This window comes from Oryctolagus cuniculus, chromosome 9 (assembly GCF_051225735.1).
Source record: "Oryctolagus cuniculus isolate XC-2025 breed Fujian yellow rabbit chromosome 9, ASM5122573v1, whole genome shotgun sequence".
Lineage (NCBI taxonomy): Eukaryota > Metazoa > Chordata > Mammalia > Lagomorpha > Leporidae > Oryctolagus > Oryctolagus cuniculus.
Window position 1 is genome coordinate 65,922,823 of NC_142875.1, and position 26,728 is coordinate 65,949,550.

The following is a 26,728-nucleotide window of genomic DNA, read 5'->3' on the forward strand; positions in this document are numbered from 1 at the left end:
ACCAAATGGAACCTGAGCAATATGATGTAATGCGAATAAATTATCAGAAATTTATTTTGTTGTTGGAATCACAAATAATGAAATTTTGGTGATAGATATAATTAACTTGATTTAGTCATATTACATTACATATATAACAAAATATCACATTTTATTCCACAAATATATATAATGATGATTTGCCAGTCAAAAATAACATTAATAATAAAAAACAAAAAACTCTTTAGTTTGTCATCCACTGCACTTTTCTTTCTTATAAGTGGAGATTATGTGACCCATTCACAAGTGTTTTTTTCCTAGGTAGTATATTTAGCAACATGCTCATAAGCAAAGACTTATTTAGAAAAAGTTCATGGCTGCTCCACATTGTTGAACGTATCCTGAAAGTATGCCATCCTTTTCCCCATGTTATCGAGGGGGCAGAATTTGGAGTGATTCTCAAAGCTTAGCTAGTGATTTTGACATGTGACATGTCTTATTTCAGAGACTGTGGTTTCTGGACAGCATATCGAAACTATCATGGTGTCTGGAAAGTTAGGGTGCAGCAGGTGGTCACATAATCCAGGCCCACACGCAGTCTGTTCTTCCTCCAGCCTCTCTTGGACATGGTGTCCTAAACCTCCACATTTGTCACATTAAGCTATGAAGAACCTACACTGTCCCTATTGCTGGAGCAGTTAACTACTCAGCCCACTCTAGGATGCCTTTATAGCCTGATCTTAATATAATCATTCAACTTTCTCATTTTTTTGGACAATGTTGTGTGGCCTTCTCTGTATCTGTTTGTTGTGTGTGAAACTATTCAGGTGGATATTGCATATAGCTTGATGTTTTAGCTCGTCATATTGCATGATGGAAAAGTGCTGAGACCTGCCTCCTCTCCCGAATGTCTCCCTTGGATGGTCTGCTTGGTGTACGTACAGGGGTGAATGGTCCCATTTTGTGTACCTGTTCATACCTTGGAAGGTAGACTATTAGCCCAAAGTCAAATTGCAGTGTCAGATATGCACAGCAGGGAGCCTCCTGAGGGCAGAGGCCCTGGAAAGGAAGGTTCTCATAGGAGAGATGACACAGAAGATCATTCAGGGACGCATGATGGAGTCAGACAGGGTGGCAGCAACATGCGGGTGTGTTTGTCAAGGCCAGGATCACCATGAGGAGAAGAGGCAGTGCAAAGAGTTACCAGAAGGCATGGAGACTCACTTCTCATTGCTCCCCTGGACCAATTTTCATGCCAACTCCTCTGAAATGCTCTACCAACCAGCTGGGCCCCAGGGCTTTCATGCAGCAGAGGCTGAGGGGTGGCATCTGGTTGGGCCTGGGGGAGCCAGGCAATCCGTCTTGTGGCTACATTTGCAAGGAAAACACATAGTTTTCTCACATGAGTATTTGGGGGTGCTTTAGGGAACTGTAGATGGAGACTGTATTGCCAGCCTTTCTTTGAACATACCTCTCAAGGTCCATAGCCTGTATGAATCCTTCCCCAAACTGTTTCTCTCTAGGATGACTCTTTGCTTACTCCATATCCCTTTGTCACTTCCTTAGTAATATTTCCTTGGCCAGTTCACACATCACAGACCTTAGAATTTTTCTCTAGCAATGTCAGTCCACCCATGAGATTGTAATTTCATTAATGGCAGAGATTTTTCTTTTACTTATTGCAAGCCACTTTGGCATCTAAAACAGTTCTGCTCCTATCAGAAGCTTGGCAAATGCGTGTGGGATTGATGACTAAACAAATGAGAGGGAGGAAAAAAGAGAAGGTTGGGAGTTATGATACATTTTATAGACACAGCTTGAAATTACTGAATAATTTCATAATGCTTCCCTTCATTTTCGCTGGGAAAACATGGTAATGAGGCTGCTAATGAGCCACCTAAGGCAGCAAGAAAGAAAACGGACACTGGCATGATACATGATTTGTATGCTCTCCTGAGAGGACTCCCTAGCGTGCTAACCAGCACTTGAGCTGACCACCCAAACAGCTAAAATCACAAAGGAATCAGTGGCCTTAAAACACAGTGCCAAGAAAAAATGACCTAAATGAAAGATCTCTGTGAGTGAGATCCTGCTGGAAAGAAATGGGCCATCAAAGAAGGAGGCACCTTCCTCTGAAGGGAGGAGAGAACTTCCACTTTGACTATGGCCTTGTCTAAATAAGGTCGGAGTTGGTGAACTCAAGAGGCTTCCATAGCCTTGGCAGCTCATGGCGAGAGCCTCGGGTGATTGCTGACATCATAAATAAGAGTGTCAATTGTTAAATCAACAATGGGAGTCACTGTGCACTTGCTCCCCATGTAGGACCTCTGTCCTAAATGTGTTGTACTATGCAAATTAATGGTAAAACTACTACTAAAACAGTACTCTATACTTTGTCTGTGTGGGTGCAAACTATTGAAATCTTTACTTAGTATAGAGTTGATCTTCTGAATATAAAGATAATTAAAAATGAATTAATGAATGGGATGGGAGAGGGAGTAGGAGGTGGGATGGTTTGGGGGTTGGAGGGCGGGTATGGGGGAAAGAACTGCTATAATCCAAAAGTAGTACTTAGGAAATTTATATTTATTAAATAAAAACTTTCTATAAAAAAAGAAAAAAAAAAAAGCAGTGCCAAGGCACCAGTGCTGTGGTATAGTAGGCTAGGCCTCCCATATGGGCACCAGTTCAGGCCCCAGCTATTCCTCTTCTGATCCAGTCTCTGCGATGGCCTGGGTAGGCAGTGGAAGATGGCCCAAGTGCTTGAGCCCCGTACCTGCTTGGAAGACCTGGAAGAAGCTCCTGGCTCCTGGCTTTGGATTGGCCAAGCTCCACCACTGCAGCCACTTGGGGAGTGAACCAGCAATGGAAGACCTCTTTCTCTGTTTCCCCCTCTCTGTCTGTAACTCTACCTCTCAAATAAATACATGAAATATTTAACAAAACAAAAACACAGTGCCGGGAATTAGATCTGGGTTTGTTCCTGTTTGTTCTGACTCATAATCTGAATCTAGGCCTGTTATTTTTCTCAAAGCTCTTTTTCAGATAAATTAAACCAGTATGTACCAGGAGAGTAGAATATGATGTAGTGAGAAAATATAGACTTTAGACTCACAAGACACAGGTTTATCTCCTGGCACTGTAATCAGTAGTGGGTGAGTTTAGGTTGTCTAGTTTTTTGTTTGATTAAAATAAATTTGAGAGAGAGAGAGAGAGAGACAGAGAAAGTTCCCATCTACTGGTTCAGTCTCCAAATACCTGCAACAGCCAAGACTGAAGCCAGCAGCCAGGAACTCAGTGCAGCTCTCCTAAGTGACTGGCAGCAACCTGATTACTTGAGCTGTCACCACTGCCTCCCAGGGTCTGCATGGCCAGGAGCCAGTCAGGAATTGAAGACAGGCACTTAGATATGGGATTTGGGTGTCTTAACCACTAGGCCACATGCCTGCCTCTGCTAGCCTAGTTTTAAATCATCCCTCTAAAGGAGGAAGAAGGACTTGAGCATGAGTGGGAGGGAGGGGTGGGTGGGAAGTATCATCATGTTCCTGAATCTGTGTACATGAAACACATGAGACTTGTATAACTTAAATAAAATTAAAAAATCATCCCTCTGTAAGGTGGTGAAAATGCAAAGAGAGACATCCTCTACTTTTCATGCAGGGCTTTGGTGAGAGAATGACTTAATGGATCGGAATCATTTTGTAAAATTCCAAGTTTTATTTAGATGAAAGAGTATAATTAACTTTTCGTGAGGCTCTATGGGTAACAAAGACCTCTGAGAGGCTACATGGAGCCCAAGATCTTACAGGGAAAACAAAATGTGAACAGAGGATTGAGTTAGGCAGCAGTGCAGCAGAGACTGAGACCATGAGGCTACACAGACGATGCAGATAAACACTCCCATAAGATGTCAGAAAGTGATTCTCATTGCAGGCTAGTGTCACAGGGGAAGAGTCACGAAGGAGAGGGGAGCCTTGCAAGGGAGCAGAAGCTGGCCAGGGGACAGGAGCCATCCCAGCAGGCTGTGGTGAGGCTGGCCTCGCTGGACCCAGGCAATCTGCTGTTTGCGGTGTGACTGTGGACTCGGGTGAAAGCAGACATGCTGCACATCACTCATCAGAGGCATTGAGCGAGTCCTCGGCCTGGCACGGCAATCCATTTTGGCCATCGACTCATCAATCAAATATTAATTGAGCATACAGTAAACGAGGTACTTGAGAGACTTGAGAGAAGTAAGATGCTTGAGTCTATAATCAGTTACTTTGCAATCCAAGACCTTTCACTGTCGGTCCAAAATCATCAATCCAAACCAAGACTGGAGGTACAGAGATATAAGCAGAAGTACTAGGCTTAGTATGGGTATCAAATTCCTACAAAAATTAATGCATTCAGGCTAAATCCATATTTACTCTGGATTTTTTTTCTCAAGAGTATATAATATAGGAGACCAGTACTGAAATGTTTTGGTCTCTTGACTCCTTTACACATTTATTGAAAATATATATTAATGACTCTAATGAGGTTTTGTGGTTTTGTTTTTGGTGGGGTTATATCTATGAACATTTACTGTATCAGAAATTAAAACAGGGGACTGCATTGTGGCACAGTGGGTTAAGCCACTGCCTGTGATGCCCACATCACGTATGGATGCCGGTTTGAGTCCTGGCTGCTCCACTTTCAACCCAATTCCCTGCTAATTTGCCTGCAAAAGTGAGAGAAGATGGCCCAAGTACTTGGGTTCCTGCCACCCACGTGAGAGACTCTGATGAAGCTCCTGGCTCCTGGCCTTGACCTGGGCCAGCCCCTGGCTGTTGCAGCCATTTGGAGAGTAAACCAGAGGATAGAAAAATCTCTCTCTCCCTCTCTCTCTGCAACTCTGCCTCTCAAATAAATAAAATCTTTTTTTTTTTTTAGAAAAGAAATTGAAACGGAACATTTAAAATAATTATTAATTCATTTGAAAATATTAAGAGGCCTGTTACATATTAACCTAAGTGGCAAATTTCATGAAAAATAACTATTTTCCAAAACAAAGGTGGCCCTGTTTTGCAATGGCAAATCTCTTTACTGTTCGGCATAACAGAAGACAGCTGGAGTCACAGATTTGCTTCGGGATAAGCCTGTTGTGACATCACATACCACATGTCTTACCCTTGTGAGAATGTGAGGGAGAGAGTGCCAATAACATTTATTATTATTTTTGAAAAAAAGTACTGGTCCCACAGACTTCATGAAAATGTTCAGGTTTCCCTATGTTCTACAGAACAGACCATGAAAGCCACTGATACAGGAAAGAAAAACCATTAGCACTGAGTCAGAAAACCCAAGTTTATGTCCCCTGCAAGTTCAAGCAAGCCACTTACTCTCCTTGAATTTTTTTCTGCTGTAAGATGGGAATTATTTAGTAGAATCCCCTTTAAAGGGTTATCATGAAGACTATGAGCATCCATGAGAACTACTGTACCATGAGTAGTAAAGATAGTTTTGTCTAGCAGCTGACAATCAGAGAAGCATGTTCCTTCCTAACTCTTAGAGTTCTTCATTTTGTCTAAACTCCCTGCTGCAGCTGAAATGCTTGTTTGGCTCCTGTAGAAATGAAAACCCACTTGCTGTCATCCTTGTGGCTTGGCCTGAAAATCCAGGCATTGCCTATCTCTTCTGCACAGAGGTCTAAAGTAACATGGAATGAGTTTATCACCAAGGTAGGGGCCTTGAAGGGCAAGACCATCACCCAGAGTGGCCAATAATGGACTTCTCAGGGAACATCAAACCACCTCTTCTGTGGATGGGAGTAGTGAGGTCTCCTGACTTGGGGGTGTGCAATGTTCCTCTGCTTTAGAACTAGACCATGGGAGTCACGGAGCAAATCTCTCTTTGGAGAATCTTCCACCACGTACTACCTCTGGGGATACAAGGCTGCCTTAGCAAAACTATGGCTTCTTTCCCATGTGCTGGGGATCCGGAGAATTAGTGTTAATGGTGCTCTACCAAGGCTGCCTGCCCCATCAAAGGTTCTTAAAGAAGGGGCAGCCATCATTTCTTTTATTAGTCAAGGCTCTCTGGTTTTTTTTTTTTTTGACAGGCAGAGTGGACAGTGAGAGAGAGAGACAGAGAGAGAAAGGTCTTCCTTTGCCGTTGGATCACCCTCCAATGGCCGCCGCTGCAGCCGGCGCACCGCGCTGATCCGATGGCAGGAGCCAGGAGCCAGGTGCTTTTCCTGGTCTCCCATGGGGTGCAGGGCCCAAGCACCTGGGCCATCCTCCACTGCACTCCCTGGCCATAGCAGAGAGCTGGCCTGGAAGAGGGGCAACCGGGACAGAATCCGGTGCCCCAACCGGGACTAGAACCCGGTGTGCCGGCGCTGCAAGGTGGAGGATTAGCCTATTGAGCCACGGCGCCGGCTCAAGGCTCTCTGGTTTTAAGCAGGGGGAGCTGATGTTGGGATGAGTTTCATAAAATTGATAGTCAACAGTGAGTCCTCAAATAATTCTTTTATTCACTTAATTTTTAAAATTTATTTGAAAGGCAGAGAGAGAGGGAGGGAGGGAGGGAGGGAGATTTTTCCATCTGCTGGTTCATTTCCCCAAATGGCTGCAATGGCCAGAGCTGGACAAGGCTGAAACCAGGAGCCAGCAATTCCATCTGGGTATCCCACCTGGGTGGCAGGGGCCCAAGTACTTGAACCATCAGCCCCTGCCGTCTCCCAGGGTGCCCATGAGCAGGAAACTGGAACCAGAAACAAAGCCAGGACTTGAACCAAGGCACTCCTGATACGGGATGCGTGCATCCCAGTTGTGTCTTAGCTGCTGAGCCGAACATCTGCCACTCAAAGAATTCTTGAGAAGGCTTGGCTCAGGCTAGGATTCAGGAGTAAGATGCATGGCCAGAGCAGTGGCCAGGCGAGGACACTCGCTGTTTTCCTCTTCCACCGAGGGCCATGGAGAGCAACTAGGGGCGCACTGCAGCTGTGCCTTCAGTGTTGGTTCTGTTTCAGGGCCTCAGGGATGCCAACCCCTGGAAACCTGACACCTCTGCTGAGGCTGCCCAAAACCAGGGCAGCCTGCTCCTCCTATTTGCTCATTTCGCTCCTTTCCAGGAGACATATTTGCCGGGTGCTGCTACTTGGTGGATCCTAAGCTTAAAGGCCAATGCCCCAGCTATAAGGAAGGTTGGGAATTAGGAACTTCTCCAAACAAGATAATTGAGAGAGACCCGCAGCTGCAAATATGGCCCCCCCCCCCCCCCCCGCGCACCTGACAGGGCAGAACTCATAGCTGCTGTGATCCGGGTGGCTGGGAGGACATCTCCTCCCAGGATGGTGCTGCCAGAATTTCTGGCCTTTTCCCATTTTTCCTCATTTGTCTGTGATCTCTGAAGTCAGCACATATTGAAGTATTAAAATGAATCAATTTTGTTTTATTTATTTTTATTTATTTATTTATTTTTTTGACAGGCAGAGTTAGTGAGAGAGAGAGAGAGAGAGAAAGGTCTTCCTTTCCGTTGGTTCACCCCCTATATGGCTGGCGCTGCGCCGATCCGAAGCCAGGACCCAGGTGCTCCAAAATGAGTCAATTTTGAAATATGAACTGCATACCAATAGCTGTGAGCTCAACTGCTTATGGGGTTGGTGATAGCTGAGTTATGTGGTAGGGTGCGCACTGATCGGGAGAACTGTGCTTAGTTAACTGGGTACGGAGGACCAACAGGTGCAGTTAAACAGGTGCCGTATCGCGCAAGCCAATGTCTGAGGGCTAGACCGATTTTTCATTGTGCCTGTAGCTTGGTACAAGTGTACAGCTTTAAAAGTCTCTTCTATTTGTATCTCTTACATGCTTCTCTTCTTGGTCTTGCGCTTGGGGGTCACTGTCCTTGTCCTGATAAACTGTCATTACTCCCACCACAAGGCTCAAATAAATAGCATTGTGGTTTGTAAGTCCTGAGCCCAGGCAAGGTCTTTCTCAACTTGGGTTTCAGACGCTCTCCCCTTTTTCTCCGGTGACCAATGGCTGTCACACAGGCACATTCTTGTTTGGACAGTGCCTCTGGCCACTCTGGGGTGGGGGACACAGGAAGTCCCCAACTAGCAACTCCTTTTTCTAATCCGAGTTAAACTCCTGTGTCTCCCTCCTGTCTTAGCTACTTTCTTTTCCAGTTCCTAGGATTCTAGGAGCTTCTTCCCAATTTCCACCTTTCCTCAGTGCATAGCCTGGTTGGCTCCGACCTCAAAACTTCCCATGCAGCTGGGGAAGCCTGAGGCTGGGAGCTTTGGGTTCTGATTTCTCTCAGGCTCTATTTGCAGCGAGCAGTGAGTACTGATGGTGTTGTCCAGGGCGATTTCATGTGCTCTCCTACAAACTTAGACACTTCAGAACAGGAGTGATTTGGAAAGGAAATATTCCGTGTGCAGCATTTGAGAGAGATTTCTGTGGTCCAGAAGTGCCCAGTCTTCCCCAGTCTAGGCATACCCTTAGTTTATGGAAGGATGCGCTGATGTCAGGTTAAAAAGCAGCTTCAGTAGAAGGCATTTAGCTTGGCCGTGGATGTGCAGATCCCAGAGGGAGCCCCTCAGTCCCATTCTTGGCTCGGGCTTCTGGCTGCAGCTTTGTGCTAACGCTGACCCGGGGAGGGAGCGGTGATGGCTCCAGTAGTTGGATCTCAGCCACCCACATGGAAGACTAGGCTTGTGTTCCCAACTCCTGGCTTCAGCACAGGCTCTTGGGGGCATGTGGAGAGTGAACCAGCAGAAGGGAACTCTGTCTCTCCTTCCTCACAAAGTAATGAATTAATTAAACATTTGAAAAAGCAGCTTTGCTCACAACGTTTATCTGCTTGGTGTTAAGAGGATCCCTTGAAGATTTGCATTTGAAGGAGAAAATGAGCTTGGTGATCACTTTTTTCTACAGCTGATTCTCACAAGAGAGGGATGTTAAATGCTTTGTGCAAGTTTGCCTGGAGAGTTACAAAGTGGGGCAGAAACAAATGTACAGATGTCCACAATGTATCAGGCGCTGGGGAGGTCTTCACAGATGCCAGCACATTCCATTTTCACAAGGAACTGATAAGGCAGGAATTGCTGTTCCCATTTGACAGATGAAGAAAACTGAGGTTCCAAGATTTCCTCCAGCTCCCTCTGAGGCTTACAATTAAGTAATAAATGAAGGAGCTAGGATTCAAATCTAGGCCTGATTTGTTTTTCTTTTGTGTTTTGTCTTCTGGGACCTTAATCTCATGAGTCCTAGGTCTAGTCTTCTTTAATTACATCAGAGTATTTAGTTTGCATTTTCATAGCTTTCATGTTATAACTAATGTGTGTGTGTGTGTGTTAAAATTAAGAGTATTTACTTGAAAAAAGCCTTGATGACATGAAAATTTTATGAGATCCCATGTTACTTATACACAGGAGGTAGGGACAGGGACCAAACATTTATCCCAAGGACTGTGCATCCTCCTAAGTGGTACACAACTTAAATATCTAGCTGCCTACTTGACTTCTAAACTTAGATGTCTCTAGTGGGCATCCCTAACCACAGCAGAATTCTGGAGTGCATCCCCAGCCCCAGCCGTCCTTATCCCAGTAAATGGCGCTGCCACCCATTCAGACTCACAGCTCAAAAACTTCAGTCATCCATCCCATTGTCTTGCATCCTAATAATTCTGCCTAATACTCCTTGAGCATTCAAACTCTGAATTATGTCCAAATCTGTCTACCTTTCTCTCTCGCCACTGTCACTTCTGGTACAAAGCCATTAAGATTCCAGCCTGAATTATCACAATACTTCCTGCTGATTCTACTCTTGTCTGTGTACCCCAAGCTTAAAAGCCTTGGAAGTCCTCATTGCACTTAGGGTAACACACAAACCCCTTACGTGGCTTCCAGGCCCTGTGACGTGGCCCTGACTTAACTCTCCCTCCTCATCTCCTATCACCACTCTCTTTCTTACCACCCTTAGCTGCTTGGGTTACCTTGGGTGCTTCAACCCTATAGCTGCTGACTCCAGGAGCGCGCTAGTGCTTGCTCTTTCCCTGCAGGGGGAACTCTCCCCACTGAGGTTCCCAGGGCCGGCTCCTTCCCTTCACTTGGGTCAATTTAAATGCCCTCCCCTCTGCCAGCACCTCCACTCAGCCTGTCCTGGCCTTCCTCACTCTGCTCGGGCCACTCAACGGCACATTTCTCTGGTTTGTTTGCTCCTTCAGCATCTGCCACAATATGAAATTATTTTCTGTTTATTTGTTCCTCGGGAGTTCCTTTCTATAAATGTGAATCCCCCCAAAGTAGGACCTTTTCCCAAGACACCGACTTGGACATGGACTATAAATACTAATCACTATTTGTAGAATAAGTGAACAAGCAAATGCAGAGGCCTTTGGAAACACGTATACCAGAAACATAAGGGAAGAAAACAATTATGAGTAATAGTAGACTGCCTCAACACCTTAGTTATGGGGCAGTGGTGAGAAATCGCTCAAACATGGGTCCTTTGGGGGGACTCAGAATTCTGACCAATTAGGGCTTTACAGAAGTTGAAGGAAAGGTTACTTGATTTGAGGATTCTGCATAGACACTGCCACTTCGCTAATCTCCTAGTTGATAACAATCCTTTACCTTTACAACTGAGCCCTGTATCAGGGAGAACTACGCAGTAGTGGCAGTAATACGAGCCATCAGGAACATCGAACCGCAGCAAATGCTTATGTGATGCTTACTCTGTTACCAGGCGGTAAGTGCTTTCCACAAATGAGCTCAGTCACTCCTCACAGAAACCCTGTGAGGTAGTCTTGTTATTATATCCACCTGCTGATCCAAACAACCTGGGGAAAGTTAAACAGCTTGCCTAAGGTCACAGTGCATGGCAGAGCCAGGATGTGGAGCCACAGTCAGGCTGACTCCATAGCCTGTGTTCTTGTACACCCTGTGGTCCCAGCACAGCTTGGCTGCCAAGGGTCAAATTCCCTCACTTCGGAAAAGTTGCTGCTCAGTAAGTCACACTGCTCAGGCCTGGTTCTGGGATCGTGGATCCCCAGGCTCTGGAGCCTGGAATATGCGCTGTGCCCTACCTATAAAATCCTTCATGGAGTGGGCATCAATATGCAGTAGCCTGCACTGCACATGAGAATACCTGGTATGAGTTTTGGTTCTTCCACATCTGACACAATGTCTGGCTAATGTGCCTGGGAGGCAGCAGGTGATGGTCAAAGTACTTTAGTTCCTGCCACCCATATGTGAAACCCAAATGGAGTTCCTGGCTCCTGGCTTTAGGGGCTGGCCCGGCCCAGCCCTGGCTGTTGCACACATTTGGGGAGTGAACCAGCATAGGAAAGATCCCTCTCTGTTTCTCTTTCTGTGTATGTCTCCCGTGTAACTCTTTCAAATAAATAAATAAATAAACCAATCTCTAAAAACATTTCTATGAGAACAGGCCTCCTTTAAGCTGTGTATTTGTCACAGGGGTTATACATTTCACATTTAGAGTTATTCAGGTGCAATCGATGGGGAGGCTGGTCATGGCTCCCCATAGGAAAGACACAAAATGAATAGGATCTGGAACCCGTCTCTCAGGGTTTAATATTAAGGAGCAACTATCCTTTATGAAAAATCTTTTGTATTTTTTTAAAGATTTATTTGAAAGTCAGAGTTACAGAGAGAGAGAGAGAGAGAGAGAGATCCTTCATCTGTTGGTTCACTCCCCAGATGGCCGCAAAGTCTGGAGCTGTGCTGGTCCGAAGCTAGGAGTCAGGAGCTTCTTCTGGGTCTCCCATGCAGATGCAGGGGCCCAGGGACTTGGGTCATCTTTTACTGCTTTCCCAGGCCATAGCTGAGAGCTGGGTCAGAAGAGGAGCAGCTGGGACTCGAACTGAAGCCCATATGGGATGCCGGCACTGCAGGTGGCAGCTTTACCTAGCACAGCACAGTGCCAGCCCCTGGGAAGTCTTTAATGCACGACTCTCAGATCAACATGTTTTTAAAGTTGCAGTTTACTCCTCCATTTCTTATAATGCTTACTTCCTTGCATAGGTTCCAGCTAACTGGCGTCCTGCATCACTGCTGCTGTCAGATATTTCCTCCCCAACTTAACCTGTAGATGATTTTGGGGGTGGGGAGGGGATGGGGGTGGTAGGTGCTTTGAAAATGAATGCAAAAGTTTAAGTGCATGTGACTGTGAGTATTTTTCAGCGGAGAGGCAATTCCTTCAAAACTCTAAAATACAAAGAAGATTCTAGACCACAGAGCCAGGATATACAATGACTATGTGTAGTACATGTGTGCCTCTAAAATCTCAGCCTCATGGTTAATAGTTCCACTTCTTTTTCAAGACAGTCTTTTCCTGAGAATATGGAAGTAGTTTATAATTTAAAAGACATTAAGAAGCAAAAGTCATTGTCAAAAGCTAATGAGCCAGATAGTTTATAAGGAAATGGCAAAAAATGATAAGACACGAGTTCCTTGATGAATTGTGTATTCTGGTTAAAACACACACATGCACAGATGTGCGCACCACGAGACACATTATCCTGGGGGAAATTAATTTGGTGGGTTCCATACACATATTATAACAATGATTCAATTATAAGAATAAGTCAAACCAGGAAACACTAGCACATGTAATATCTATATAATAAAAATGCTTCAAGTTCCCCACTTTACTAGGGTAGGATGGATTTAGGGTAACTGGATGCTCTGAGCTTGTGGGGCTACTGTTGGATTCAGCTAAAAAGCTGCAGACTTCCTGAAGCTAGACGAAATTTTAATAAAAAATTTTGTGATAGTAACAAGGAGCTGTTTAGTTAATGCTGGCCTGCTAAATATTTAAATTTGATACTCACATAGAACTCCTGGAACCTGTGACTATGTGACTACATAGAAAGGGGGAATTGGGGCCGGCAGGTTAACGCGCTGGCCTGAAGCGCCAGCATCCCATATCGGTGCTGGTTTGAGTCCCGGCTGCTTCACTTCCGATCCAGCGCTCTGCTATGGCCTGGGAAAGTGCAGAAGATGGCCCAAGTCCTTGGGCTCCTGCACCTAAGTGGGAGACTGTGGGGAGCAACTCGGACTAGACTAAGTTACTGGAATTAAGACTTACTCTATTTTTTTTTTTTTTTATTTTTTGACAGGCAGAGTGGACAGTGAGAGAGAGAGACAGAGAGAAAGGTCTTCCTTTGCCGTTGGTTCACCCTCCAATGGCCGCCGCGGCCAGTGCGCTGCGGCCGGCGCACCGCGCTGATCCGATGGCAGGAGCCAGGAGCCAGGTGCTTTTCCTGGTCTCCCATGGGGTGCAGGGCCCAAGCACCTGGGCCATCCTCCACTGCACTCCCTGGCCACAGCAGAGGGCTGGCCTGGAAGAGGGGCAACCGGGACAGAATCCGGCGCCCCGACCGGGACTAGAACCCGGTGTGCCGGCGCCGCTAGGCGGAGGATTAGCCTAGTGAGCCACGGCGCTGGCCAAGACTTACTCTATGCATCTGCTCTCCCACAATATGGCGCTGGGAGAGGAGTAAACAACTTCTACACAGCTGCCTCTCGCCAATTTGACTGATGAGCTGCAGGAGCTGATCTTGCTCCTGATTGGAGGAGAGCAGCGTGCTCAGCGTGTGGGTAGCAGAGTTGGGATTGTTGGAAGAGGACTATAAAGGAGGAGAGAGACAACATGCACCGGGAGCATCCGGATAACATCTGAGCAGCCCCTGAGAGAGCCGGCGGTGTGCTGCTCCCCCGCGGAAGTGGGGAAAGTGGCAGGGGGAACTGCCCCTCCACGGAGGTGGAGGGGTTGCCAGCCAACCCGGGAAGGACCAGCAGCAAACCCGGGAAGGGCCGAGCAGACAAAAGAACAGCACAGGGTCCTGTGTCGTTCCTCTGCGAAGAGGGGGAGCGACAGGAGACCCAGAGAAGGCTCCTGGCTTTGGATCAGTGCAGCTCCGGCCGTTACGACCATCTAGGGAGTGAACCAGTGGATAGAAGACCTCTCTCTCTGCCTCTCCTCTCTGTGTAACTCTGACTTTCAAATAAATAAATCTTAAAAAAAGGGGGGGAATTAAAGTTGCAGGAGGAATTAGGAATGCTCATCAGCAGACCTTAAAATAAGGTGGGTGCTTGCAGGGTCCAGGTGGCCCAATGTAATCACAGGTCTTTAAAAGTGGGAGAGGGAGGTGGGAGGCTTAGAGCAGAGTGATTCAGCGGAAGGAGAATCAGGCTTGCTCTGGCTGGTTTTCAGAGATGGAGGAACAGAGCTGTGCACCAGTGGCTCCCGGCAAGCAGACCAGGCCACGTCTGCCCAGAGCTGTGGGCAAAAGAAATGTCCCACCGCCTGGACTTTGATCTCGTGGGACCCATCCTCCTGCACTTCTTGCCTCTAGAACTGTAAGTAACAAAACTTAGGGTGTTTTGAGCGAATAACAAAAGTGACGCTTCCATCTGTGGTCACTGTCACAGCAGTGCTGGGACTCTGAGTGTCGCCCGAGCATTCCTGCTTCGGAATCTGGGGTTGCTGGGGTGGGGGGGTGCCTTGGAGATTTTTAGCAGAGGGGGTTGGTCAGACTGAGGATTGTAGTTGCCTGCTCGGAACACTGCCTTGGTCTGACTGTAATGACCTTGCTCGGCTCCTGTGCTTTGGGAACTGCACTCCCTACAGAAAATCTGTCAGAGGGACACACATGATGGGCTTTGATGCCATTTGGATGATTGCATTAACCAGTGAACTTTTCTGGGAGCAAGGTGGCTGTTCTGTGGTATGAAAAGCAGCATTGCCTATGGCGTGTATCTGTGACTGGTATTTGGCTAGCACAGCTATAGCCCGGAGAGATGTATTGAGTTTGAGACTGGAAATAAAAGCAGCTGTGCTCTTTCCTGGGCCCTTCCACAGAAAAGTTGTGGACATGATAAGCTTGTGTGCTCTTTCCTGAACACTTTAATCCACAGTTCTGATCCAAATGTTACAGCGATAATCTGGGATAAGACATGAGACCTAAAGTTTTCACTGTTAAACCATTTCAGTAGTTGGAGCATGTGATATCTACTTGGGTTTTGCCTGTCCTACGATAGCTGTAATTTTTTTCTGTAAGGATCTTTCTTTGTAATCACACTTACTGTTTTGCATCCAGTACTGCAGTTCACCCTAGTCATTCTCTCTCCTTTATAGCTCATTGCGTCTGAGTTTTAGGGTAGAAAGGTTTCTCTTAGAGTGACAGTGCTTTTGGGCCTAGTGGTCTTTTCCTGTGGCTTCTTTCCCTGAGGGATATAAGCTACCACCTCTGAAGAGGTTACGGCCCAGGCCTGGCCTGTGGCATCTCGTGGTGACCTTGATTAGGATGGAGGGGGCCTTAGGACAGAGAAGCACTAACATTACAGCGCAGGTTCCGAGATCCCCCCCCCACTTGACCTCATCCTGCCTGGGTGTCTGCTTGGGCCGCAGAGTGGCAGGAAAGCAAGCTCCGGGGCTGTCTGGCTGCTCTCGTTCCTCATTACGCTCTCGGCGGTTCTTGAGAACACATTGGAACCAGCTGAGAGCTTAAACATTGACCCCTGAGTTGGGGCTGTAAAGACTGTATGAGTCTCAGGTGAGGGCACTAGGCGGTTTAAAGCTCCCAAGTGACCTGCCTGCAAGGCTGAGCTGTGCTGTCCCAATCCTACCTTGAAGCCAGTTGCTTGCTGCAGAAGATAACCCACTAACACTGCTGTTTCATAACTTTGCATAGTCACTGTGGGGGCAGCTCCCTGCTCCAGGGCAGTGTGACCCCCCCCCCCCCAGACCAGGGCTCATAGCTCTTCAACACCCTCTGGACTACTTCTCTCACATGTGAACTCAATCTGCTTTCCTAGATGTTATTCATAGTCTCGGTGCTAGTTCTCAGCTTTGCCAGTCTCCCTCTGTCGGGTTTAGAGGGGGAAGTCTGCAGTCCCAATCTGCCTGCCTTTGTAATAGATCCTGGAAACCTCTCCACCTTAATCCTGAGACTGAAGGAAAGCTAGCTTGAGTGACTAAAACGGGGGTTCCCGGTTCTCAGGACCCGGCCTGTTTTGCTTTGGAACATGATTGACAATGGCAGAACTGAGGAGAATGGAGGACTTAAAGAGCTAAATCCAGAGCTTGAGGCTTGGTGAACCAAGTGAGCTTCACCCCTCTTAGTTGCTATGAGAACTAAATAGGGTAAGTGGAAAAGGACCTAGCAGTGCTGGGCTTTCAGAACATGCCAGTACATGCTGGCTGGTTTGAACCTTGCTGGACTGGATAGGATGGAAGTGATAATAGTTGTTCACAGGTAGGTTGGTTATACAAGAATAAAGGAACCACCTAACAGGCAGTGTTAAGGGCACATCGGTTCTGGAGTTCCTCAGTGCCCCTTTGTTAGGGTTATTATGCTTTAGCATTCACTGTATTAGACTTCTTCAGAGTTAAAATAGGGGCACATAATGGAGCTCCTTCAATTTAGTGTATTTTAGGCTTTGGACCACCTCGAGGTTGAAGTTTTTAGGAAAGATTATTCTGATACAGACTCAAGCAGTCATTACTGGGAGTCTTGGCCTAAAAAATTACCAGTACTACAGATTTCATTCTACTCCTGCTTGCAACTGTTTGCAGGCTGAAACTTTGTAATGGGGTTTGAAGGTCTGGACAACTAATAACAGTAGTAGAAACTCGTTAAGCACAGGGCAGTAACAATATAACTAGGACTTGATAGCACTCAAGGTTGCAATCTATTAGTGCAATGGCCAGGAGACTGGATTCTTGTTCCCCCTGTTATGGGTTGAAGAGCATCCCCTACAGAAGATGTCAAGGCGCTAATCCCCAGTAGCTGTGAACTATTTATTTGGAAATAGCTTCTCTGTAGATGAAGTCAAATCAAGATCATTGGGGTGGCTCCTGATCCAGTATTGCTGACAACCTGCATACTCATGACCCAGATGGACAGGCACAGAGGCATGGTACTAGGAGGATGAAGCCAAAGACTGGGTGATGTAGCTACAAGCCAGAGAAGACCAGAGGTGACCAACATGTTGCCGGAAGCTAACATGATGGCAGGAACAGACTGCATTACAGCCTGCAGCAGGAACCAACCTGCTGATACCTTGATGTACACTCTTGACCTCCAGAATCTTGAGCTGTTTCTGTGGTCCTAAGTCAGTGAGTTTGTACTGTTAAAGCAATATGAGGAAACCAATATACCGTCTTTCTCTGTCTCTGGGGACAAATGATGCTACAGGTGGGTAAAATTCAAGGGTACTCGGTGCACGCTGAAATTGAAATGTGAAGGCTGGTATTAAACCATTTTGACCTTCAGAAAGGGTTGTTCCATGTTTTCTTGCATGGGATGTAAAAAAAAACTCACCTGGGTAGATGCCAGCTGTTTTTAAACTTAAATTCCTTGTTTGGAGGGGGAAGATGAAGGTGCTCCCAATTGGAAGACATCCTGTCTTTGTTTTTATTTGGGTGCTCTGCTCTAGTCTTTTCTTACTTTGCTTAATTTATTTGATAGTTAGAGTTATAGACAGAGACAGAAATGTCTCCCTTCTGTTGGTTCACTCCCCAAACAGCTGCCATGGCCGGCGCTGTGTCGATCCGAAGCCAGGAGCTTCCTCCTGGTCTCCCATGCGGGTGCAGGGCCCAAGCACTTGGGCCATCCTCCACTGCTCTCCCAGGCCACAGCAGAGAGCTGGACTGGAAGAGGAGCAACTGAGACTAGAACCCAGTGTCCATATGGGATGCTGGCGCCGTAGGCGGAGGGTTAACCAAGTGAGCTATGGCGCCAGCCCCTAGTCTATGTATCTTTGAAAACTAACTGGAGACATAACCCAAAAGCATTCCCTTCCTGGAAAGGCCCGTGGTAGAATGATCAGTGGATAGGTGGGGACCTCTGTTCTGAGGGGCTTACATACTTACTAATATCTGGAAAAGTGTTTATTCAAGAAAGTCAAATCAAAAATTCAGCTAAAATACCTAGAAAACATAGCCTGTCCACTAACCAGACCAGTTTTTGGTAGTTTATTATAACACTTAATATGGCATCTTAATAGGTGGGATATGGAGGAAGTTTTCAAAAAACACAACAAACTCAAACAACCTTGGGGATTGGCATAGTCTTCGCTCTGGCCACCATTCTCGTGAGTCCATCTTCCCCTCCGCCTGGCTGGTATTCTTTCTTGCCCAGAAAAGTGAGATTGGAGACACCATGTGGGTTTAGACAAAAGGGCCGGAATAAAGCTACCCTCTGCCATGCTTCATGTCTGGTTGTACCTGTATCTTGGAATACTTGAAGCAGTAGACTGAAGGCAAGATCCAGGCATTTGTAGTCCCTGCTAATGCTGTATCATCCACTTAATAACATCCAATTCAAGTCTTCACGAAAATTCATCAAAACAACCCCCGCTGACTTAAAATTAAGGTACAACTTGGAAAAGACTTGAATACATGCAAATGTGAAGGAACATTACACTTCCAGTGAAAAGCTAGAACAAGTCTAATTAACCTCTTTGCTAACAAAGGTAAAAAGGAAAAATGTGAAGTAATACTTGATGTACTACAAGTTGTTAATCTGCTTTAGAAGAGCAGCAAGGATTTGAGTAGGAATAGAGCCTTAACATTTACTTACAAGATGGACAGCTCTGCCATCCACTGCTTTACTCCTCATAAGCCTTCAACAGCTGGGGTGGTGCCAGAATGAGGCAATGGGAGCCAGGAATCCAATCAGTGGTCATTGCTACTGCCTCCTGGGGTGTGTTAGCAGGAAGCTGGGGTAGGGAATTAGAGCTGGGTGTTGAAACCAGGTATACAGTGTGGGATGTGGGTTGCTTATTAAGTGTCTGCTCCAGGAAAGAACCTTAAGAGGATGTGAGGCGTGGTTTTCCCTATACATAAGGAATATGGATCATCTACGTGGATACAGCCCTGCATATACTTAGTGAAAGTGTAGTCCTTTCGCACCTGGCCTCTTGAACTCTTAGTAATGAAATGCTGGGATGAGTGGGCCTTTGTAACTTAGTGCGGTGACTCATAGGCGTACCTTTATCCAGGGATGTCATTGAAAGGGTTGTAACTTGGGTAAAAGGGATATTATCTAATTCTACTTGCTAAGTGTTTGGCATGATGCTAAGTGCCAGGGGTACAGCCTTGTCTGAAATAGCTACAGTCCCAGTCATCATAGTGCTTATCAGTGAGTGGGAGGCATTTATAATTCAGTGTGAAACACTAGGGTGAGGACAGTGAAGAGTGCTAGGAGAAGCCTGGGCCTCGTAGACTAATCGGGCTGCTATATCAAAATACCCTCAACTGGGTGACGGAAAAATGACTTCTCTGTTCTGGAGGCTGGGAAGTCAAGTTAAAGGCATGAGTAGATCTGATGAGGACTTGTTTGGCTCATGGATGGTGCTTTCTTGCTGTAACCACACATGGTGGAAGGGCCGAAGCAGCTGTAGGGCCTCTTCTTGAACATTTTTTACAATAGAAGTTTCCAAGCTACTGGTTCACCTTTCAGATGCCAGAAGCATGGAGCTAGATGCAGGTCTCCCATGTAAGTTGGAGGAACCCAGCTATGTGGGCCATTCCCCTGAAGCCTCCCTGGGTGTGTATCTTTAAGGTTGACTTATTTGAAAGGCAGAGTTGGTCTTCCAACTGTTGGCTCACTCTCCAGATGGCAGCAACGGCTGGAGCTGCACCTATCCTGGGTTTCCCACACATGTGCAAGGGCCCAAGGACTTGGGCTATCTTGTGCTTTCCTACACCATGGCAGAGAGCTGGGCCAGAAGTAGAGCAGCTGGGACTCGAACCGGTAACTATGTGGGATTCTGGCACTGCAGGTGGTGGCTTTACCCGCTACGCCACAGCACCAGCTCCTCCCTCTGGGGCTTCCTGAAGTAAAACCCCACACATGAAGGCACTGCCATCATGATGCAATCACTTCTCTAAGATCCCACCTCCTGGTATCATCACACTGATAACTGGGTTTCAATACTGTGAGCTTAAGAGGGAGATAGACATTCAAACCATAGCAACCAGGGAGGGGTACTTGTTTGGGTTTAGAAGCTGATCTGTAGAGCTCTGTAGAGAGCTGAGGCCTCAGAAATAAAGGGTTTATCCAGACAAATTGGCTAAATGCCTCAGAGGTGAGAAAGCACAGTGCCTAAGAATAGAAAGGGATTCTATATGCGGCAAAGACCCTGGAGAGGGATGAGCCAGGAGCTAGCTAGGAGCTGCCCAGGAGAGCTCACATCTTGGTGAGCCTCACAGGCAGTGTTTGAGACCGTTTAGCTGTTGCCTGAGGGCGATGGGTAGCTATTGGATGATTTTTGGGCAGAGAATGGAAATGAAGTGAATGGCCTGGCTGCAAGGCTGGAATAGGGAGGGACCAGAGCAGACAAGAGACTGCCTGCGGTAAACAAAGTAAGCAGTGGCAGGTGGCAGCAGCAGTGGGACAAGGGGGGAGGGTCCATAAGATAGGATAAGATAAGGAGATAGAATGGACAGGACCGACTTCCCTGGGCATAGGTGCAATGGGGAAAATGAGGACTGAAGGGTTCTGGTTCTATGGAGTGGGCCTCTCCTGGGGCTGGAGAACTCGGGTGAGGGGGAAGTTAATGACTGACTTGGCGACAAGGTGACTTGGAAGCACTCCTCATATCCAAGTGGAGATGTTTACTTTGTGGAGGAAGGTGCTGGGGACCAGCCCTTCACTCAGCTGTTAAAGGACTGGAGGGAGACGCGGAAGAAGGGAGTCCTGAGCTGAGTCTTGAAGGCTGAGTAGTGGTGGTTGGGAGAGGGAGGCCAAGGGTATGCCAGGGAGAGGGGAGTATGTTGGTGAAAGACAAAAGTGCCACAAGGAGTTGCAGACTGTATAGTGGGGTGGAAAGTGTATGTGTGCAGGAAATGGAGGAAATTGATACCCGTTCAGAGAACGTAGCACTACAAAGGGACCTCGGAGTCCCTGAGAAGAGCCATGTTATGAGAAATCGGCATGCATTTCAAAATCCATACATAAATTTAAACTTTGTTTCCTGTGAACTTCTGAGGAACCGTTATATATCTTATCTTGAAAGATGTGTGGGGCTCTGGCTTGGTTGGTGCTGGGCCACCTGGTTAGATGGTGATACCAGCTCGGAGTGGCAAGGCATAGGTATGAGACAATCGGAACCAATGGGCCAGGAACCCTGGGTTTTGAGCTTTATAAAAAGTCATGAGACACTGAAACTTGAACTTGTGTTCAATAAGGGAAAAGCAATTTTAATTACATTCCTCTGTGGTAAAGAACTTGTGGTGATGTCACTTTACCCGTTTTTACAAATACTGAGGGTCTGAATTAGTTCACTCTTGGCAAAACTACTTTGTCTTTAAAGGGAGAATACTCGGCACATTAAAAATTGACGAGCTGCTACTATGACAGTATCTGCAGAGCATCTTTCCCAAGTTACTAGATGCAGATATTTCTCTGCAACAGAAATAACTTGTCCAGGTCATCAAGATGCTATCATGTGGCTGATTATTTTAAGTTGCCGTTGAGATAAAAATGGTCAGAAAAGCCTTTCCTGAATAGTCTAGCAGGTCCCACTGTGAGTATCGACGTTGTGGGTCCTACTCAGTCCCACCACTTCATCAGCTGAAAATCATACATTCCTCATTGTCATCCTCTCCCTTCCTACAGAAAGGTCCTCAATGGTGAAGATTGCACCTGCTGCTGTAACCTAGGCTTTACCAATGGCAGCATTAAACCTGGTGTGTAACTGTTACATGAATCCTGGGTAACAACCGGAGGAGGGCCAAGAAGCTCGTTGGCAAGGCTGTTTTCGGCCAGGATCACGTCTATGGCCACGTTACCAAAATGCTAACTCCTTCTGTACCACTAATCGACTACTTCACTGAGTACCCTGCCCTTGTCCCCTTGACACATCCTCTTGTCTACCCTGCTCTCAGAGCCCCCATGATTCTCATCCCCTATGTAGGGCTTAAGTCCTAGTCCAGACTCTTGTGCTGAGATGGTATTGGGTCAACTTGGTTGGTGTCTGTGCTGTACAAGTTGCGAAATGACTGTCACCCCTGGCTAGAGTCTGTTTTTAAGACTTGAGGTAGTTGGACCTTTCTATCCCTCCATCTGTCTATCTGCTGGTTCATTGCCCAGGTGGCTATCATGGTTGAAGCTGAGCTGATCTGAAGCCAGGAGCTTCTTTGGGTCTCCCATGTGGGTGCAGGGGCCCAAGCACTAGGGCCGTCTTCTGCTTTCCCGGGCCATAGCAGAGCTGGATTGGAAGTAGAACAGCTGAGTCACAGTGCCCACATGGGATGTTGGAGGTGGAGACATAGCCAAACCAGAATTTCTTCTACATAACATATGAAAACTTCAAAGACTAACATGAGATTTGTAATACTAACCATGAACAAGTTAGGCTCACAGTAATGCAAAACCATAGCATCAGAAATGGTAAGTGGGTGGGTGGGTCTGTACATGCAGGTTTGTATTAGGGTCAAGAGGTGGGGAGGTCTATGTGGCAAGAGTGGGTTGCAGAACAGTCACCTTTGTCTTCCTTTGGATAGAAGATAGTTTTTGCTTCCAAAGAGAGACTTGGTTGAGAAGTCAAATTGCAACAGTGTTGATTCTGCGAATATATGCCTAGGTGGAAGGATCCGGAACAAGCCTTTGTCCAGAAGCTGGCTTAATAGGACTCCTGCTGGGCAAAATGGATCCTTAATCAAAACACTTTATTTTCTTAAAATGAATATTATTGCCGTTAACCTCCACTTATCAACAAAGCAGTCATTAACAGTCATCAGAGGCTGACCTTGACAGATCCCATTACCAAAATAATGAAGCCTGATGGGTTACTATTATTAACACTTGCTAATGGCTTCACATGGAAGAGCAGGAGTGCAACAAAGCTGCTTCCTTGGGTTGACCACAGGGAGAAAATGCACAGGGAGTTTGAAAAATGAATGGCTCCTAGGCAGAATTGCTACAAATTAAATGCAAATTCAGATATGTATCTTTTAATCATACTGAACAGGTTGATTACCTAAAATTAGACCCACCAGATGTGTTCGTGGTCAGAAATGGGAAGATAAGTGTAGGAAATAGGAACTTAACCTCTTAAAGGTCCTACTTAATTCATAAAAGCTGTTAGGCTGAACAGAAATGACTAAATGGAAACAACCAGATGCAGAGGGGGATGGAAGAGAACAGCTTGGAAGCAAGAAAAGGAAAATAAATAATAGAAAAATCCCATTGTGTCTATTTCTGAAATTTGGACGCTTGGGCTGCTATACAAAAATATTTTCTCTGAAGGATTCTCTGGTCAGCAGCTTCCTTCTCACTGATGCAGTTTTAAAAACTGCAACAAATCTTCTCTCCCATATACTTAAAGCCATCATTAAATTTCCATCACCTTCAAGCACATGGCCTGGAAACAGGAACAACAAACCAGATCTCCACCGCCCCCCACCCCCACCCCCACCCCCCAGCAGAACCAGCTGTTGGCGAAATAATCCACTTGGTTCTATGAAATAGCCTGGGAGATGACTCAAAGGTCTGTTCTGTTGGGTTATTACCCTTACCTTCCTGAAACTTTGTTACACAGACTCATTTCTTTGACTCTATCAAGTGTTTGTATTTTATACAGAGTTCAGAAAGATCAAACATTTCTGGAAGGGGTAATAACTTACAACCCATTAGCTCTGACTGACTAAAAGCTTGGTCCAAACGGATGTCCCGTGAGGCCTGAGACATGTGGAATGCATTAATCTGGATAAATTAGCATCTGGGAGAGGGACACCACTCACAGCAGTAGGAAGAGTCTTATTTTTCTTCCTATTTGACTATTCTGAAGGAGAGAGGTCTTCTCTGGCTTAACTGACATCTCTTGCCATAACTCCGTAGATGACTAATTCTGACATGAGTTTTTTCCCCTGGGACTTTATAGTGAAAAAACTCAGGAATACTGGATGGACATGGGAACAACCTTCTTATAAATAAGACAAATATATTTTTATCTTGTCTACTTATGGGTCAGTTGTCGAGGAAAATCAATTGTAGATCCAAGCATGCAAAATGGAGAACCAGGTAAGCGGGAGTTCCTTGACAGATGGGTTATAAGATAATGAAAAAATGACTGATCTTTTGTAGTTGTCCTTAAATCCACAAGTCTGCACAAAGCCTACAGAAAATGCATATGTAGCTTTAAACCAATTAAGCATATCACATAGAATGGAAGAATAGCACTTTCAAAATACTTTGCTATACACTGCCTTGTGCGATTAAAGTGACATATATCAATTCAAGAGTTGAAAGGTAAGCAGTACCTGAGATGGACCTCCTCTGCAAATGAATGTATCCCAAGGGAATCTATGCTATATTCTATCAAGTTCAATAAAAACGTAAACGAGAGTAAAACTTACTGGAGGGGAAAGTCTTTGTAAAATATGTTCCTGAAACCCACCTTAGATCTACCCCCTAAAGATGTTCATATTGAGAAACCTCAGAAGTAGGAAAGTGAAATGGGAAAATGAAGGTTAACTAATGACCTTAATGTAGACAATAAAGCATTAGTGATATCCATTAAGTGAACTGTTTGAGACAACCATATAAGGTATGTTAGGTCTGTTAACAGTCGGGAGACACTCGAGTTAAATACTCCAGTGGTAAGACACACCAGGAAACCAAGCCTAAAGGAACAATAGGAAGTGATGTTTCAAACTTAAAGTGCTTAGTAACTTGGGAAAGTCCAAGGTGACGCTAAATGACAGAAAAGGAACGATTTAAGGTGAGGTAAAAGAGAAATGGGCAAGGTAGAGGGATAATGAATCAAACTGTTCAGGCATTCAAGTATCAACTACAAATGAATTGGACTAACGATGCTCTTAGTGAATACCAAGAATCTTGGGGCTGCTCTTACCACCTGCTTAACATTTAATGTTAGAATGAGCGATATTTCAAGGGGCCAGCACTGTGGTGCAGCGGGTTAACACCCTGGCCTGAAGGGCCGGTTCGAGACCCAGCTGCTCCACTTCTGATTCAGCTCTCTGCTATGGCCTGGGAAAGCAGTAGAAGGATACCCAAGTCCTTGGGGCCCTGCACCCACATGGGAGACCCAGAGGAGGCTCCTGGCTTCGGATCGGCACAACTCTAGCTGCTGCAGTCCTTTGGGAAGTAAACCAGTGGATAGAAGACCTCTCAACTGTTTTGAAGATTTACTTAACTATTGAATGAGAACTTTATCAAGTGTTGGAATCGTTTTTAAGTCAACATGATATAGCTGTAGTCTTATAAATCAAGAATATAACATTCTCAACACAGGGAGTTAAACTTTTAAGGAAAATAACTATCCTGTTTATAGACAACTCCACTATAAAAGAACATATAAAATATTTCTACTGCCTACAAGATGGCATTTGCTCTAAAAGTATAAAGTTATTTGGCCTAGCAGTTAAGATGCTACTTGGGACACCCAGGAACTATATTGGAGTGCCTGGTTCACTCCTGATTGCCACTACCTGCTAATATGTACCTTGGGAGATAGAAGGTGATGGCTCAAATATTTGGGAACCCGCCACCTACTTGTGAGACCTGGATTGTGTTCCTGGTTCCAGCCTCCTTCCTGGCCCAGCTCCAGCTGTTGGCCATTTGGGGTGTAAATCGGCAGATGGGAGTTCCTTCTGATGACCTGTGTCTCAATTAGAGCATGGGGGGAATACTAAAAAGCACTTAAATCACTTTTATGGAAATGACTGTTAAGTCACTAACTGTGAAACATTAAGTTCTTTTTTTTATTTTGAAAATATATTTTATCAAAAGGATTTCTGTGTTGATGTTGGGAATAGATTATCATCAGAGTATCAAGGTATGTAACAAGTATCTCCATTTTATTATAAAAATACACATTATGTAAATTTGCAAATGCATACCAAAAATCCATTTTTTTTATTCTGCTGCTGCTTTTTTTATTTTAACTTTTATTTAATGAATATAAATTTCCAAAGTACGGCTTATGGATTACAATGGCTTCCCCCCCATAACATCTCTCCCACCCGCATCCCTCCCCTTTAGCACTCCCTCTCCCCTTCCATTCACATGAGGATTCATTTTCGATTCTCTTTATATACAGAAGATCAGTTTAGCATACATTAAGTAAAGATTTCAACAGATAGCTCCCACACAAAGTGAAAAATAATAGATGATTTTTTAAATGATGATGAAATCAGATCAGACCTATTGTCATGTTTAATCCCAGCGAGAGTCAAGTTGGGAATTGATAATTTCTTTTTTTTTTACAGAGCATCAGTTTAGTATACATTAAGTAAAGATTTCAACAGTTTGCACCCCCATAGAAACACAAAGCGAAATATACTGTTTGAGTACTCATTATAGCATTAAGTCTCAATGTACAGCACACTAAGGACAGAGATCCTACATGAGGAGTAAGTGCACAGTGACTCCTGTTGTTGACTTTACAAATTGACACTCCTGTCTATGGCATCAGTAATCTCCCCATGCTCCAGTGATGAGTTTCCAAGGCTAAGGAAGCCCCTTGAGTTCTCCGACTCTTATCTTGTTTAGACAAGGTCATAGTCAAAGTGGAGGTTCTCTCCTCCCTTCAGAGAAAGGTACCACCTCCTTTGAAGACCTGTTCTTTCCACTGGGATCTCACTCACAGAGATCTTTTTGCCAGAGTGTCTTGGCTTTCCATGCCTGAAATACTCTCATGGGCTTTTCAGCCAGATCCGAATGCCTTTAGGGCTGATTCTGAGGCCAGAGTGCTGTTTAGGACATCCGCCATTCTATGAGT

General features: G+C 45.5%; 1 protein-coding gene and 1 long non-coding RNA gene across 9 annotated transcripts in view; one reads left to right on the forward strand and one right to left on the reverse strand.

The window, feature by feature from the left end:
* The window catches only part of HTR2A (5-hydroxytryptamine receptor 2A), a 64,255-nt gene that overhangs the window by 10,650 nt on the left and 26,877 nt on the right, over positions 1-26,728 (reverse strand). The window lies entirely within an intron of this gene.
* LOC149124590 (uncharacterized) overlaps positions 14,134-26,728 on the forward strand; it is a 335,846-nt gene continuing 323,251 nt past the window's right edge. For all 8 annotated transcript variants that reach the window (XR_016213263.1, XR_016213264.1, XR_016213267.1 and 5 more), the window contains exon 1: positions 14,134-14,332. This is a non-coding gene — a long non-coding RNA (uncharacterized LOC149124590). The remainder of the gene's footprint in view (positions 14,333-26,728) is intronic.